The 16,918-nt window shown below is 46.0% G+C and overlaps 1 long non-coding RNA gene across 1 annotated transcript; it reads left to right on the top strand.

Moving 5' to 3' along the window:
- Nucleotides 1–2,072: 2,072 nt before the first annotated feature.
- Nucleotides 2,073–7,220, top strand: LOC123089571 (uncharacterized). Its single transcript, XR_006442324.1, has 5 exons — nt 2,073–2,492; nt 3,398–4,293; nt 4,445–6,256; nt 6,487–6,652; nt 6,759–7,220. It is a non-coding gene; the product is annotated as an uncharacterized lncRNA (long non-coding RNA).
- Nucleotides 7,221–16,918: the final 9,698 nt, after the last annotated feature.

Raw genomic sequence — 16,918 nt, 5'->3', positions numbered from 1 at the left:
TGTTGTATGATGCCCTCTGAGTTTTGAACGAGTAACCATAGATAGGTTGCAGAATCTATGACATGATTGCGCATCTTACAAGCTGACACCAGCAGTTGCGCAATTTACAACTCTCACAAGCAAAAGCACAAACAGATTCGGAGCCCGGAAAGGCTCATGCGTTTCTGTAGGAGCAAATCGCACCGGAAAAGGTACTTTTAGGTATCGACAAGGAGATGAGGGGAGGCACTCATGCGGCGGCCGCGACGAAGACCCACTGCATCGTGGGCGGCTGAGCTACACCGGCACGTTGCTCACAACGACGCTCCCCCGGCTCCGGCACGGCCGGACCAGCGGGTGCGGCAGAGCGGCGTATCCCCTGCATACACGCACACAGAGATCACCCGATGGCACGATGAGTAGATGGAAGGCGGGCGCGGGGGGAACCCGGTGAGCAGCCTCACCTGAGCGAGCCAGTGCGCGCGGCGGGGGAGAAGCTGACATTCCCAGAAGAGGACTCCCGCTGGCAGAGGAGATCAGTGAGAAGAAAGTGTGGCGTGAGGACACGTCGGCCGTATCGCGAGTAGGGCGACCTAGTAGAGGAGATCGGGGAGGAGGACGGCGGCACGAGGACGTTGGGAGGATGCGCCCTGGTAGAGGAGATCACGAAGGAGGACGGCTGCGCGAGGACGTTGGGAGGATTGTGAGAAGGGCAGGCGATGAGAGGGGATTGCGTTCACGTACACGTTAATGGGCTGGCCCAATGCTGCGACATGATGATATCAAAGGTGGACGAAAGAAAGGCGGGGTGGGATGAAGTGGGAGTGAGGCGAGACTATCAACTTAGACATTAGGAGTAGAGATTGACAGACCACGGCGTCTGCTTGGCAGAACATTTCATCTGAGTCGTTGATCTGATTGGCAAACTATTAACGTGATGTAGACGATGGGATGTGTTTAAGTTTATTTGATCAAGGGTTCTACTTATCCTGTGTACACTATGGTGTGGGTTTAGAAAAACTCAAGTTCGCTCTTTTAATAATAGTATAGATTTTGCGGTAACGTGAAAGTCCCGAGAGCAAGATATGGTATAATCCATACTGCAAATTCAAAAAATCAGTCTGTGCTATAAATAATTCATCACACCACCGGAGTTCATACATATAGCAAAATACTTTCATACACAATTAAACCTATATCGACCAATTCGCTCATCGACGCCAAGGTATAACTTCTTTGTGGACCTGCAGCACGCGCTGGCGGATGCATGATCCACCTTTGTGACACATAGAGGGTCCGCGTCACATTCTTCTCCGGTCGCCACCGCGCGCTACGCGATGAGGAGCTCCGCATCCGCCTCCCGACAGCTCTGGGAGTGCGAGAAAAGGGTGTCGTGGAGGTTGTTGAAGTCGGCCCAAGGGGACCACCCGCCACTGCGAGAGAGGGGCTGATACATCTTTAATGTATGTATAATTTTTTATTGTTTCATGCTATTATATTATCAATCTTGTATGCTTTACTAGCATATATGCCCGTGCGTTGCAACGGGAGAGAAAACTCAGCCACTGTTTTAAGGCGTAAATTTAGGCATTTTTTTCCATCCGTTATATTTTATTTATCATAGTGCAATTAATTATCCCACCAAATAGTGTCCCTTACCCAAACGCACGTCATTTTCCTCAGGCAAGGTCGTTGTCCTCCTTTAATTATGCATTATCCCATCAAATATCTCTACTCCTAATGTCTGAGTTGGTGAATAGTCTTCACGGTTTATTTTCGTCCCACCACTTTCACCCGGTTTTTTTGCTGGTTTTTTCGTCTCCTTCCCCACTCCATCGGTTTATTTTTTCTCTACTATTTCATTGTGTACCAGCACTTTCCTACCGTATAAAAAGTCACGGATCTAACTTTCCTAACTTACCCTAATCAACCGATCCATATCATTAATGCAATTTGCTTTAAGAAACAAATAACGGATTTTAAAAAACAAATAAAGGACTTTAAGGGGAAAATCCAATTGCCTAATCGACAAATATGTATCTGAACTTTCCTTTTTCAAAACTCCACTACGGTTGTGATGGTGAGTAGCTTCTCCCGCAAACATGTAAAAAAGGAAACTTCTCCCGCAAAACAGCTACGATTCACGGACGTGAGATCATTCCTCACCACGATTCCCATCCCTCCCCAAATCTACACGTCGACACTTTCCCATTCACATATGCGCCAGATCGCTCACCGCATTGTCTCCCCCGTCCCTCCTTGCGCCATGGCCAACTCCCTCCACAGCACCACATCGGCTTATAGTCACGTCGCGCTAGGTATGGGCCCACGGGAGCCAGCGCCGTGGCCCCAGGTCAAGTGTTGCTCATTGCCACCGCCGGCACTGCCACCTACCTCGACGACGGGATCCAGGGCCTCCGCATCCTCCTCCTTCTGTTGGGCGATGACAAGGATCCGATGTTGCGTGCTGCTCCATCTACACGCCTTCTTTCTCATAGGAATCGGCATCGCAGGTTAGTCCTCGATCTTCCATGTGGCTTACTGAATTTTAAGTAGTGATGGAACTATGATCCGAGGCAAATTTGTTGAGAGATTCAGTAGCTGAAGCCTCCCGATTGATAACATACACGTTAGTACTCTGAACCTCCAAATTTCCTGCTTTGTTCTTCCAGAAGATACATTAATAGACCATTTTTTCTAGAGATGAGCCTACATTTTTATATGCTAACATTGTTGTTCATGAGAACACAACAACACCATCAATTTTAACACATATTTTGAGTTTTACTAATTTGTCTGCAAGTAGAATTTGTGCATTATCAGTTCACGAAATGGGGCACTATTTGGGCAAGCCACTATTGAGATGTTTCCGCAAATGACATGATACACCTACTTTCTATTTTCTGCATTAGTTTCAGTTTATTGCAATATTGTTAGGCTTCTTTCTATCATAAACATAAGTACATGTGGTCCCTTTTAATTAGCCCATGTTTTTTTATAAATGGTAGTATGGTATTTATTCTGATGGAATATATTAGAAGAATCCAAGTTTTGTTCTTGGCACTATACAAGTGCATCTCCTATTTTTTTGTAATAGCACGATGCACTTGATTTTCTTACGAGTGATAATTCTATTTATATGATTATTGGAGCTCACATATTTTTTTAAAGCAATTCAACATGTGGTATTGTTTTTCATTTGTCATAGACAATAGTAAAAGGGAAAATCTGGTCAAAAAGTATGTGGTGTACAGTTTATAAAAACTTGTCGGGCTGATAAAAATGAAATATGATTTAGTGTTACCAGGAGAGAGATCTTGATTCGTGGCTTTGATGTAGTTTGAGTTATTTATTTTCAGTTTTATGCTTCATAAATCAGTATACTGATGCGTGGTACTATAATCATGTGACCTGCCAGATCGAGGCTCGGATACACAAGAGGCAGTACCAAGCAGCTACAACTCTCCGGTGACAGCAACAATAAGGCATGTTGCCTTCTATTCTTTTTCGGAAAACCTAGCTATTCGTGTGCTTTTCTTATCACCCTGAATCAAATAATAGTTGTCAAAGCTTTTGACTTAAGGCATTCAAATTTATACAAATATTTTCTTAAATAGCTGCTTGAATATTTTGCTTTTGCAAGGATCAAGTACATCTATGTTCTATTACTCACATCTCAAAATAATGTTCTGTAATCAGGATGCATGATTGGCATGGAGTATGGATCATCTTGCCATGTTGTGTTCTTGTGTTTAAGATTGTGTTTTTGCAGATGAAGTTGTTGATCCTGCTGAGGCATGCCGCTGTCGTCAGGATATTTGTGACTGGAAGTGCCTTTTTTCGAAAGATTCCAGAGAAGAAGTATTTCCCTCGGCTTCTTCTTCGAATGGTCTATTTTTGGGCACGTCGCCTCCTGGTAGTGGTGTTTCAGCTGGTGCTCTGCCTCCTCCTAGTTTGAGTGGTGTTTCAGCTGGTGCTCTGCCGCGGGTCTCTGTCCTGTATCTTCCTCGCGTGGTGCTTCTGTTTCACATGGCCATTGCCGGTCTTCCTAATTCTGCTGTCTTGCCGATAGTTCCTGCGGCCCCTCTCTTTGTTGGTGCATTGGATGCTGTGCTAGATATTTCGTCTTTGGGCTCTTCTTGCTTGGTGGATATTCATATGTACGGAGATGCTGGCTGCCCATCTACTTTGCAAAGGACAATTTCTTCCAGTTCTAATGTGCGCACGAGAGGGGGACGTCAGGGTTTGTTGTCAGCTAGCTGTCTGAATCGTTGTGCTTCAGATTGGTCTCATGATCTGCTGCACATACGACAGGTATGCATCCTTCTTACGTGCATGTCTCCATTGTTGATAATTTGGTGCTGGATTTTACTGTTGTTCAGTAATTTTCCTTGACTTCGTCTTTCTCGCAAGCCATTTTTGATTGTTGTTTCCACTTGGAATAATTGTTTGTGAATTTGTTTAGGAGGACAATAGAATTATGCTAAATTGTGGCAGCGCCGTCGATATATTCATGAAGGAAAACGTCCTGTGTTGGGTTCTTCAGGTTTACCTTTTACTTTACCACGCCTTTTTGCATTTTGATTTATTCCCCCCCCCCCCCCCCCTCATAATTTGTTCCAGCCGATGGGGTGTCTCTCTCGGGTCTAGAGTCTAGACATATTTCTTCCGTGTGGTTGTTTCCATCTTCTGGGGCCTCTTTTTGTCGGCCGCAGGTACGGGTATTCTCTTCTTCGATATCTATACCATCTTTTGTGTCTGGGTGTCGACCAGACTTAAATTCTCGATCTATACACCTGGTATGCTCCATTTAGTTGTAATTTATTGTTCATTCTCTGTTTTGTATGTTCGGTTGTTTGTCTAAATGTTCAGCTGTCGACGACACGTCATCGGGCCACCGCTACCATCACTGTCGAACTGCCGTTATTGTGTCGCTGTCGAGTTGCTGGCTGCAACGTCGCCGGCTGCTGCTGATATGAGCACTGTCGAGCTGTGACGGCGCTGCCTGACTTGGAGCAGAGAGAAAGAATAGGAAGAGATGCGAGAGAGAGAGGAGAATTTAGAGCTCTATATTCATTTCTTTCTTGCTCATTGAGTTACAGGTCTCGTGGTTTTGTAAAACAACTCAACAGACCATGGCTGAAGGCCCCCACACACATTAACTTAACACACGCACTCGAAGCTGGCGCCACCACTTCCAACCCCTTATCGGTGGCGCAATGCTGCATATAAGTCCCCTCGGGCGTGACATCTCCATGTACATGCAACGCTGCATCAATCTTTTGACAGATCATTAATGTTCATGATTTAGGTGAAGTGGCAAAACCCATATAGTAGTTCTTCTCTGAATACAATAGTTTCATGTGGCTTCCGAGGTTGTGCGCCTTCCGGGATTTAAAGCAGCGTTACAGTGCTCTGTACTCATACGCATGATTGACTAATAAGATTGCACTACCACTTGCACGTAATCTACTGTTTTTTCCGCATTCCGATTGTGCCTTGTAGTGTGTTTCTTTGATTCACATTATGCCTGAACCAGCAGGAGCCTCTGAAGCAGCGAGAGAGTAACGGATGGGGAAACTGGTAGATCCGTTTGTGTGGATGACAGCTAGACGGTGGCAACTCGACTAGGTTTGCCGTGAGAAGGACAGACTACGCGAGAGATTTGGCGTGTGTAGTTTATCTTGTCGCTAATTACGGTGGAGTGTGGTTAGATTATCAGCTTTGTTAGATGCATAGGGCATGGAAGGAGCGGTGGATATGAGCTGCTACGACAGAACTACTGTGCCTTGAGCAACGTCAGAGGAGCCAACTCCTGCTCAGAATACATTTTATTTTCTTTAGCCGATTAATTCCAATAATTAATGAGGGCTGATGCACCCCGGGAGCAGCTGCCAAGATGGAATTTTGTACTCCCTCCGTCTGAAAATACTTGTCATCCAAATGGATAAAAATGGATGTATCTAGAACTAAAATACGTCTAGATACATCTTTTATCTATTTTGATGACAACTATTTCTGGACGGAGGGAGTAGAAAATAGGACGCCTTCCACCGAAGGGAAACTACGGCCAACTCCACTCTCGTTGGTTGGCGATGCATGACGAGGCCAATGGACAGCTCGGTGTTACACAAATAAATCAAGGAGAACATGTTAATAGACCAGCAACGTGCTAGGAGGCCAACGGAGCATTACCTGGTGTTGACGGGAGCATTACCTGGTGTTGACCGGCTGGCAAATGACATTTATTCCTTAATGTTTTGGCCCGGAAACAGAGGTAACCCTCCAAACAGTGCCCTGATAGTCATTTATTCCTTAATGTTTTGGCCTGGGAACAAGTTTAGTTGCAACTTTTTTGCTATCATGTTTCTCAAATTTCGTTCACTAGGATTCCTTTCTTATTATCATCTTCCAAATATTTTTTTGTCACTACATGAATTCAGCTCTATTTCTATCGTGTCTCCTTTTCACATGTTTGCATCCAGCTGAATATCCATCTACCTGCAGGATTTTGTCACATGTGTAGTGCATTCTAAAAATTATAAGCTAAGGATGTTACGCCCTACCATCTACAAGAACAATGGATTGTGTACTGAACATAAGCTTTTTTTGCAAGTTTGCTCTCAGTTATGTCTTTGGCAGGGCATACTTGATCATAAATTTTGTACAAAAGGTAATAGCTAACAATACGTATGCAACTGTTACTTAAATATCAGATAATTCTATATTTTTTAGATTTAATTGGAGAATGCAGCTTAATCAATTATGTCATATATTAGCAAGAAGGGGTGCACGGACAACCTACTATGAGATGGCACAGATGGGCCTTGAGGACGTGGCACCGTTCAGGAGGGCAGCATTTCGACAACACTCCAGCATAGACTCATCGTGATACCTAGACGTGGGGAGCCTGAGCATTGGGACATCAAGAAGGAAGCTGCTGCTGATGAGTACGACCATCTTGCCGTGGATTGCTGCCGCTGCCATGCCCCAGCAACATGTTGTCGTGCCAGTGCTGCAACCTTCTACTACAAACATGATCGCAGGCAATGTGGTCATGAAGTTCTGGGATACTTAACATTCCCTGTATTTTTCTAGCAATGTCTTAGTTAGGTGTAATTTGTGTATTTTTCCGCACTTATCCTTTCGAGAAGAGAACTACTATAATTTGTGTATGGACCGAAGTGTTCGGTCAGCATGTGGCAGATTGGTTAATTGGTTTAGAGAAGGCGGGCATACAAGTTGCTCGGCAAAACAAAATTTTGTTGTGTAGATAGTGCCTATATTTTACTGGTATGCATGGTTGAACATAGTACTTATATTACGTGAGGAGTACGTAAAACGAAGTGTAATATGGTGGACATGGCTTCATGATAGAGCTGGTGGAGAGATGTTATGGGGCGATGTTGAGGTCAGCGGCGGAAGAAATGGGCAAATGGGGTTCCTGATAGGTTCCCGACTTTCTCATGGAGCGACGCAATGTGCAGCAACATCGTATTGGGTTCCATTTCTAGATGGAGAAGAACGGATGAACGACATGAGCGTGATTCATTTGTTTATTCATTTTATCCTTCCTTATTCCACTCAACTCAGATTCATTTACTTTTGCACTCACCCATGATTTGATGGATCTAAAAATTTAGTGACGTTAATTGTAATGAGGAGTACCATATATCCATAAGCCTCAACTATTTTTTTCAGTAGAACATGATCATTATGTTTATATAAACAACCATTAAGCTTTTTAAAATGCCCGTGGCAACGCACATGCATTCTACTATATAGGTTAGACCATTAGTCGGCCATATATAAAGTCTCTTGCGCATGATGCAACGTCATTTGACCTCCTTTAACAATCGACCAATGGCCATCATTTCCTCCTTTAAATTATGCATGCATGTCTCATGCAACCCGTTTAATATCCCATCAATGGTCGGCCATATTATCGTGTCTCTTCCGTATCAAGCGGAGCCTTTTTTATATCTCACTAGCTAATTGCCCGTGCGTTGTAACGGGGCATACATATTTCAGTGGTTCAATATCAGTGTTGTCTAACATGTCCTTTTAAGATCCTCATGCACTTAAACTGTTTTACTCTTCTTCTTCTTCTTCTTTCAACCACTCCCTCTCGTCTCCCCCTCGCCTGTCCCCAGCCCCCCTCCCCTCAGGCGCTCGTGTGAGAGGGAGAGCACAGGAGGAAAACTCAGTTCGTGATCTAGTATCTGCAAGAATGCAAGAAAAAAAACAGTTTGTGCTCAGTCCATGCAACATTAAAAGTCCATCCAAAAAATAAATTGTCTATCTGCAAAATCTCATGGTTCTTGAGTGCAAGACTTGCTTGCCAATGTTGCTCCTTACTCTATGCCTATTTGCTGCACATTTTCATGACTGCGCTTGCCAATAGAAAATATTGAATATAATGAAATGAAAACAACCAAAATATTAAAAAGTGAATCCTAGCAAATATAACTGAAGAAGTGAAGTGTAGTGACTTCTAGGAAGTTAATGTCACAGAACTTGCATAGCTTCTTTTGAGTATGCATCTCTACTCTCCACCATTTGGAAAAAAAATATGTTGGGTTCTAGCTAGCATGTACAGATTATTCATGTTCCGTTCATTTGGTGTCACTAATCAGTGAAGAAATTTTTTTAGAGAGAAGAGGTGGGGGAGAAAGGGACAGGCATTGTTGCCTATGTAGTGTATTATAATATAATAATTTAATCAGGCAACTTGCAAGTGCTAACATGCTGAAGGAAGGGATTAACCTATTGATAATTATTGTATGCATAGAAGTGACATGAACATACAATCAGAGTTTCTTTGGAAACCCAAAATCAAGCAGAACTCAATCCAACTATTAAAAAAGTACTTCAGTGGTAGTACAAGCTTGAAATATATTTCTCAGAAGAATAATGTTGTGTAAACTCTCATGCAATAGAACGAAGAATAAATAGGGCAACATACAAACAAAGTTAGAGATAAAAAATAGCTGGCTCTTCTAGAGTGCACAGAAACTTGATCCATTCAAGGTCACTGAATATTTGTGCTCGTGAATAGACCTTCACGTGACTGAATATTTGTGCAACCCTCGTCATTCGTTAGAACTTAGAATACAAGGTATCTCCAGACTAATCATTTTAGTGCAATGCTTGAGTGTCAATTGTACGCTAAGTCATAGGCAGCACGTGCATTGACTGAAGAAAACAGGAAATTGCGCTGCTGCCGGTGAGTTGGTATGGTGTCGCAGCCGACAACTATGCAACACAGCTAGGAAGGTTCGTAATGATGTACGGGTGTGGCGGCGCCGCCGCTACTGCCGGTAATGGTATGGCGTCGTAGCTGACGACTACACGGCCCACCTGCGCCTCTATCTGCATCGGCGGATGGGCATGATCCATGAGTATAATATAGGAACACTTACCTTGCTAGAGATCAGCCTTCAGCCTGTTGAGTCAACCTGGTCTTCGGATGGTCTACAGCATGCATGTATTGGCACAGCTTGCATGCAGCAGCAGTAATAATTAGATATGGCTGCATGTCGGCAGTAGTAACTTAGCTACAAAGTGAAACAGCTAGCAGCTGTGTAGGTCGGTCGGCAAGACCATTTTTGCTTTTCACTGTTGTAGGTAAGCAGTGACGTAGTACATGCATTTGACATCAGCATGTGCATAGTATAGGCGGTTTGTAAGTACTATATATAGAGCATCACTCCACCCATTGTATCTCATTCCACCTCCGATCAATTCAAGCAGTACCCTTTCTCAAGTGTAGCTCCATCTGTGTACAATACTACTACTATGTGTGTGTGAGAGATACACTAGTGAGTGTGTGAGTACTGAGTAGTACGTGCGCGTGCTCTTCCACCGGTCGTTTCAGTTTACTCGAGTGCTAGTGAGTAGTTCTGGGCTAACAAAGCTTGTAGTATGCATGTCTTACTAGTGAAGTTTAGTTGTAGTAGAAACGTAGCTTACTTGGTAAGCTAGGTAGTGACACAAGTGCTTACCTCACTGCTAGCTGATATTTTGCTTAGGTCGGTTTGGCTGTCCTATATAAGGAGCCTCACACCCTGGGTTGTAACTCAGGCCATTCAGTTTCAATACCAGGCATTTCCTCAATTTTTTCACGCCTCTGCCTCCCAGAGGCTTCGAAATAGCAAAATTCCTATGATTTTGCATAATAATCAGGAGTTCACGGCGCACGAACCAAAAGTTCAAATCCTCACGTCCTTCTTCACTTATATCCTTGGCGCCTCTTCTACTCCAACTTGGAACTTCTCGTTGCATTCCCTTTACCCTAATCCGTTGCCGCAGCTTCTACACCTAGATTCTCCCTTTTTAGGGAAAGAAATTTATAATGCTTTTGCGGAAATGAACCAAATGGCTAGCCCCCGTCCGGATGGTTTCGGTCCCGGGTTCTACCGTAAATTCTGGCCCATTATTAAACAAAGGATAACTGACCTCTTCAACAGTTTCTACTCACTCTCGGCTGATATCTCATGCCTTACAGGGCTTTCATTGTCCTCATCCCAAAAGGAGTGGCTCCCCCATCTCCCGACGCCTTCCGCCCAATCTCACTTCAAAACTGCCCTCCCAAAGCGCTGGCTAAATTACTTGTAAATCGCCTCAAACCCGTTATACCTGCTCTTGTCCACCCTGACCAGACAGGTTTCCTCTCAGGTAGAACTATTTCTGAGAATTTTCTCTATGCTGCAGACGTTCTCCATGTCTGTGCTAGGACCAAAGCCCCAATGTTGGTTTTTAAACTGGACTTCTCCAAAGCTTTCGACTCAGTCTCTGGGCCTACTCTTCTATCTATTCTTCGTGTCCGGGGCTTTTCAGAAAAATGGCTCGGATGGATAAGCTCGTTGCTTACCTCTAGCAAAAGCGCGGTGCTCTTGAATGGATCACCTGGCCCGTGGATCCAGTGTAAGAACGGCCTCCGGCAGGGCGACCCACTCTCCCCTTTCCTCTTCATCATCATCGCAGATGTCCTTCAAAGAATGATTATAAATGCTTGTGCACAAAATCTCCTAGCACACCCAGTCTCCACTACCCTCCCCTGCCTGGTTCTACAGTATGCTGACGACACACTTATCATTATCAAAGCCGACCCCCTAGCTGCAACCAACCTCAAAAAAAATCCTTGATGACTTCTCCCTGGCCACCGGCCTCTCGATTAACTTCCAAAAAACAACGGTTGTCCCCATGAATGTTGATCCGCAACTTGCTGCGGAGATGGCTGCTACCCTAGAAACGACTACCTCCTCCTTTCCTCGGAAATATCTTGGCCTCCCCCTCTCCCCTAATAAACTACCTCCCTCGGCCTTCCAACCGCTCATAGATCGCTGTGACATTTACCTTGCAGGTTGGCGTGCTCTGCTTCTGTCATGAGGTGGTCGCCTCGTCCTTATGTCGGTAGTCCTGGATAGTCTTCCTACCTATTTTATGATGTGCTTCTCTATTCCGTTTAGCGTCCTCGAGGATATTGATAAGCACCGTAGGATTTTTTATGGTCTAATGATGATTCTTTCTCTGGGGCCAAGTGCCTGGTAGCGTGGGATCGGGTGTGCATGCCCAAACTAGCTGGTGGTCTTGGTGTCAAAAACTTGAGAGCACAAAACTTTTGCCTTATGTTGAAATTTGCATTCAAATTTTTGCATGCTCCACTTTTCCCATGGAAAGATTGGATTATCAACCACTCTCCACTACATGTAGGTCTAGGCAGAAATGCTTCTTTCCTTGGGAAAGCCATTTTTAAACACCTCTCAGCTCTTCGAGAAATCTCACAGGTTTCCGTGGGATCAGGCTCCTCAACATATTTTTGGCTAGATCGTTGGGTTCTCCCTGAACTTTTGAGTATTGCTTTTCCCTTCCTTTTCACCCACCACACAAAACCAAATGCCTTTGTTGCTAATATTTTGATGGATGGGATTGATCTGGGTCTGCGTAGCCGGTTTACCTTAACTGCTTCCAATGTACTTGCTTCCTTGAGACTTCTGCTGCAGGATGTGAGACTTTCAGGGTTGCCTGACTCCAGGACGCTGCTCAATGGCTCCTCCTTCACCACCAAAGGAGCCTATGACACACTTGCATCCCAGCTTGCCGACCCCATGCTTGCAAGCATTTGGGATGCACGAGTGCTCAGCCGGGTGCGGGTCTTCGGCTGGCTCCTATACCTCGACAGGCTCAACACCAGGGCCAACCTTCATCGTAAGACTCTCCTTGAGTCTCCTTCCTGCCCTCGATGCAGGGCTGCGCCAGAGGATCGTGGTCATCTCTTCTTCACCTGCCCAGCTGCCCGGGACATCTAGGATGCCATTGATTTTCGACCATGTTTTACACCATTTGCAGCTCTGTGGTCTCCACCATCTCATCAGGGCCTCCCAGTGACCGTGTGGCCTCTCATTGTGCTACTCATCACATGGAAAATCTGGGATGCTCGGAATGCTAAAACATTTAGGGACATAGATTTTTCAGCCTCAGATGTCCTTAGAGGCATCGTCTCTGACCTCAGCCTCTGGTCACACCGCCTCAGAAAGGCGGATGACAAAGTCCACGCCGGATTGTGGCGGGACTTCTTTTCTTCTCGCCTTATCTAGTTTGTAAAAAATACCTTTATTTTTTTGAAATATATTCAGGTGGGGAGTCTTTCCCTCCCGGTGACCGTTTCAAAAAAAAGTATCACCGTGAGTGCCGCAAGAGGATGGCTGACGAGGATGCCGCGGTCGCGGCTAACCTCGTCGAGGCTGAAGAGGATGGTGGGCCAGCAATGATGATTGCTTGCGTCGAGACCATGCAGGAGGGCGGAGCGCCTCTGGCGACCATGGTCCCGACAAGCATCGAAGCCGTGCAGGAGGATGCAGCACCTCCGACGACCACGGTGCCGGAAACCATTAAGTCCATGCGGGAGGCATGGAGCTCTTCAAGTAATCCCCTCCGGACATCGGTAGCGCTCTCCCCGACAACAACGTTCTTGGGAGACTACGATTGGGAGGAGATGAAGACCTAGGTGTGGGGGAGCCACACCCCGGCAACCACGTTCCCTATGATGCTGGTCAAGCCTGTGCAAGTTGGCTCGGCAATCGCGGCCCCGACATCCTCGGGACCGGATAAGCCCATGCAAGTTGGCACGGCAACGACGTCCCCGACATCCTTGGGACCTGACAAGCCCGTGTTAGGAGGCACGACAATGACGCATCTGGTGGACCACATCCCGACCATGATGCTGGCGACCAATGAACCCGTGCAAGAGGCATGCCACTCTCAGGTTGGCCACACCCCGACAACCAGGTTCTTGGGGTTCTCCAAGCCCATGTGGAAGACACGACACTCTTCGTTTGCCTCAACACCAGGGGCTGTCAACCGGGAGGCGATGATGAGACGGTCATGGGGCAGCAAGGCCTCGACCGTGACTATGGCGACTATCGAGGCCGTGTAGGAGGCGCGACGCTCTCTAGTCGGCCATGCCGCGACCCTGGCGTGCTCGGGGTCCATTGAGTCCATGTGGGAGGCACGACACTCGGGGTCCATTGAGTCTGTGCAGGAGGCAAAACTCACAAACATCAGGGGAGACCCAACAAGCAAGTCTGATGGGAAGAGCGTAGCTACCCTGAGAGGAACTACTCCAGTTAGTGCGACGTCCAGCACATCAACCCTATGAAGTGAGTTCCCGGGTAGTGCGACGTCCAGCACAACGACCCCGGGAAGGGAGTTCCCGGGTAGTGTGATGTCAAACAAGTCATCCCCGGGAAGGGAGTTCCTGGGTAACATGACGTCCGACACGACGCCCCCCCAAAAGGGAGTTCCTGGGCAGTGTGACAGCTGGAACTACGACCCCAGGAACACTGACGCCCACGAGCGAGGTGGTTCCCGGGCAGTTCATGCCCCCGCCTACAACACGGTCGGACCTGTTCGACGCCAACAACGTTGGCGCTCCACACATGTTTTGACGCCTAGGGGGACCTTCTCGGCGGACCTGCGAGATGGCCGCAACACCTCGAGATCAAGAAGGACTAGAACAACGCCTTCATCAAGCACAAGGTGCGGATCGTTGCGAAAGGTTATATACAATGCACGGGGGAGGACTTGTAGGAGGTCCTCGCTCTGGTGGTAAAGCACGAGCAGGGCGTACAGGCTACACAAAGCCCGAGAAGGTGGACATCCGACAAAGACATGTGGTCGCATCCAGCTTCAGAAGCTGCACGACAAGGTCGGGACCGTCAACATCGAACTCCTTCAACAAGGTTGAGGAGGAGATTGTTGAGTCAACTTGGTCTTCGGATGGTCTACAACATACATGTATTGGCAGCTTGCATGCAGCAGCAGTAATAATTAGATATGGCTGCATGTCGGCAGTAGTAACTTAGCTACAAAGTGAAACAGCTAGCAGCTATGTAGGTCAGTCGGCAAGACCATTTTTTCTTTTCACTGTTGTAGGTAAGCAGTGACGTAGTACATGCATTTGACATCAGCATGTGCTTAGTATAGGCGGCCATTGTATCTCATTCCACTCTGATCAATTCAAGCAGTACCCTTTCTCAAGTGCAGCTCCATCTGTGTACAATACTACTACTATGTGTGTGTGAGAGATACACTAGTGAGTGTGTGAGTACTGAGTAGTACGTGCGCGTGCTCTTCCACCGGTCGTTTCAGTTTACTCGAGTGCTAGTGAGTAGTTCTGGGCTAACACGGCCCTCATGAGAAACTGCAAACCGAAAGAAGTCCAGATAACCCCTGAGGTTTCACAAACTGGCTAATTCACCCCCTAAGCTCTAAAACCAGTTAAGTAACCCCCCGAGGTCTCTCATACCAGTCAAATCACCCCCTTGCGCTGATTATAGTAGTTTCCTGCAGGTGGTTTTGCTTGCGGGGCATTGGACGAGTGCCACGTCTACTTGATGGGGTGGGTCTAGTTAACTGCTCCTCCTGTTTTTGGCCTTGTCTCCCTTCTTTCCTTCGACAACGCGGTGGCAGCCGGCAAGGCAAAACCAGCCAATGCCAAACCAATCAAAAATTCTACATTGAAATAAAACCGACCTTGTAGTTCAAGCATGATGGGGATCATGCTATATTTTGTGGTACACGGTTGACTCCTGTGCATGCTTAGTTTCGGTCAGCTAATACAACACTGAGAATAGTGCCAATTCACATAGAAAATGAGCAACATCATACATCCCAAATACTACTAATTTGAAAAGGAAAATTAAGAAGCAGGACATAGCCAAAATTCAGCAATAGTTCCACATTACATTCACTACTTTTTATTATCTCTCAACCTGCCACAATGCCAAAGTATTTCTTAATTCACCCCCATACTAATGAAGCCAACACTACCATTACACAGACAAATGGTAAAACAACTGAAACAAGCCAGAACAGCATTGCAAGTTTCTTCATTTTTTGAACTTCAAAAAGCTTGTGTGCACCTAGCTTTTCTTGAATCTCTAGCTTCTTTGCAAAGTCTGAAGCTTGCTGTCACAACTTCAGTATGTGTGTCCAATTTGCTTCCAGCTAGTAGAAGTATTTACATCCATCAGTCTACGAATTATGCACACAAAAGAGCAAATCAAATTTCCTGATGGAATAATTACCAAAATTAGTAATCTAATATTACCATTACCTCCAGCTGGTTGTAAACATGGTCACAGGATTGTACACATATGGAATAATTACCAAAACTAGTAATCTAATTTTAGCTGGATCTTATACGGTTTTAGCTGTTTTAAACGAGTAAAAAAATCTAATACTAGTTTGATGTTTTCTTTTGTCCTGAACTCCTGATATTAGCTGATGTTTCTTTTCTTTCTACTTAATAGTTCTGGGAGAGAGGATAGTAGGCATGAGTGTGGCGCAGGGTTAACTTCATCAATGATCAAGTAGAAGTTTATCCATCTCAGCCAGAAAGATCGAAAAATCAGTCCATTAAATTGGAATCATGTGAATGTTACTACAGAATGGTCTTACCTCCGACCGGATGCAAACGTGGTCGCGTACGGAAGCTGCCAATAGGGGATTGGCGACCCCATGTTACCGCGGAGGCCAAGCGCTGAAGACAATCCTGGGACTGACGACCATGGCGACGAATAGGGGAGGAGAGGAACTTGGGAACAGGGGAGAACGAACTTCAGCTGTCTGCCATGCTGACATACAAGGGAGGAGAGGAACAAGAGAACATGCAAGGACGATCTTGAGCTGGCGGCCATGGCCACGAACGTGGGAGGAGAAAAATTAAGGATCGGGGGATTATTGAGCAGGGGTGAAACCGCTTGGCACTTTCCATCAAGCCGACGTGCAATAGTCCAACGTCACGCAAGGAAAACCGTCCCCCAGAAACCAATATAATCAGCGCAAAGGGGTGATTTGCCTAGTATTAGAGACGGGGGTTACTTAACTGGTTTTAGAGCTGAGGGGGTGGATTAGCCAGTTTATGAAACCCCAGGGGGTGATTTGGACATCTTTCCCGCAAACCAGCATAGATCCTGAATGCACCTTTAATGGCAGACAGAGCCAGGCTTAGAAACCCTCTGCCTCTAGGTCTACATCACTATAGAGGATGGAGGGGCGCAGAGTGACTATGATCACCCAACCTGGATGAGCCAGTGAGGGAGGAAATTGTCGTGCCTCTTGTTTCCTGGTCGTTGAGCTGGCGAGGGAGTCTGATCGGATCCGAGGCAGAGGGGCCTTGCGTCCTGGTTTGTTTTGATCAGATGGTGGGACAATCCGGTTTTTTAGGAAGGTCAACGAAGTGGGAGAAAAATTAATGAAGGAGGAGAAAAACCGATGGAGATGTAAGTGCATCTAGTGCCACCCCTAGTTGGTTTTGGAGTATTGACGACAAACCTGGTTGAGGGACTAATGTGTTTGTGAGAATTGCAGGATAACATAGGTAGTAGTCCCTCATTGATTCAGTTTACCTACCGGAGATGACCCCTAAAAATGT

The sequence above is a fragment of the Triticum aestivum genome, chromosome 1B (assembly GCF_018294505.1).
Source record: "Triticum aestivum cultivar Chinese Spring chromosome 1B, IWGSC CS RefSeq v2.1, whole genome shotgun sequence".
Classification (NCBI taxonomy): domain Eukaryota; kingdom Viridiplantae; phylum Streptophyta; class Magnoliopsida; order Poales; family Poaceae; genus Triticum; species Triticum aestivum.
This window is presented reverse-complemented; position numbering and strand designations above follow the sequence as displayed.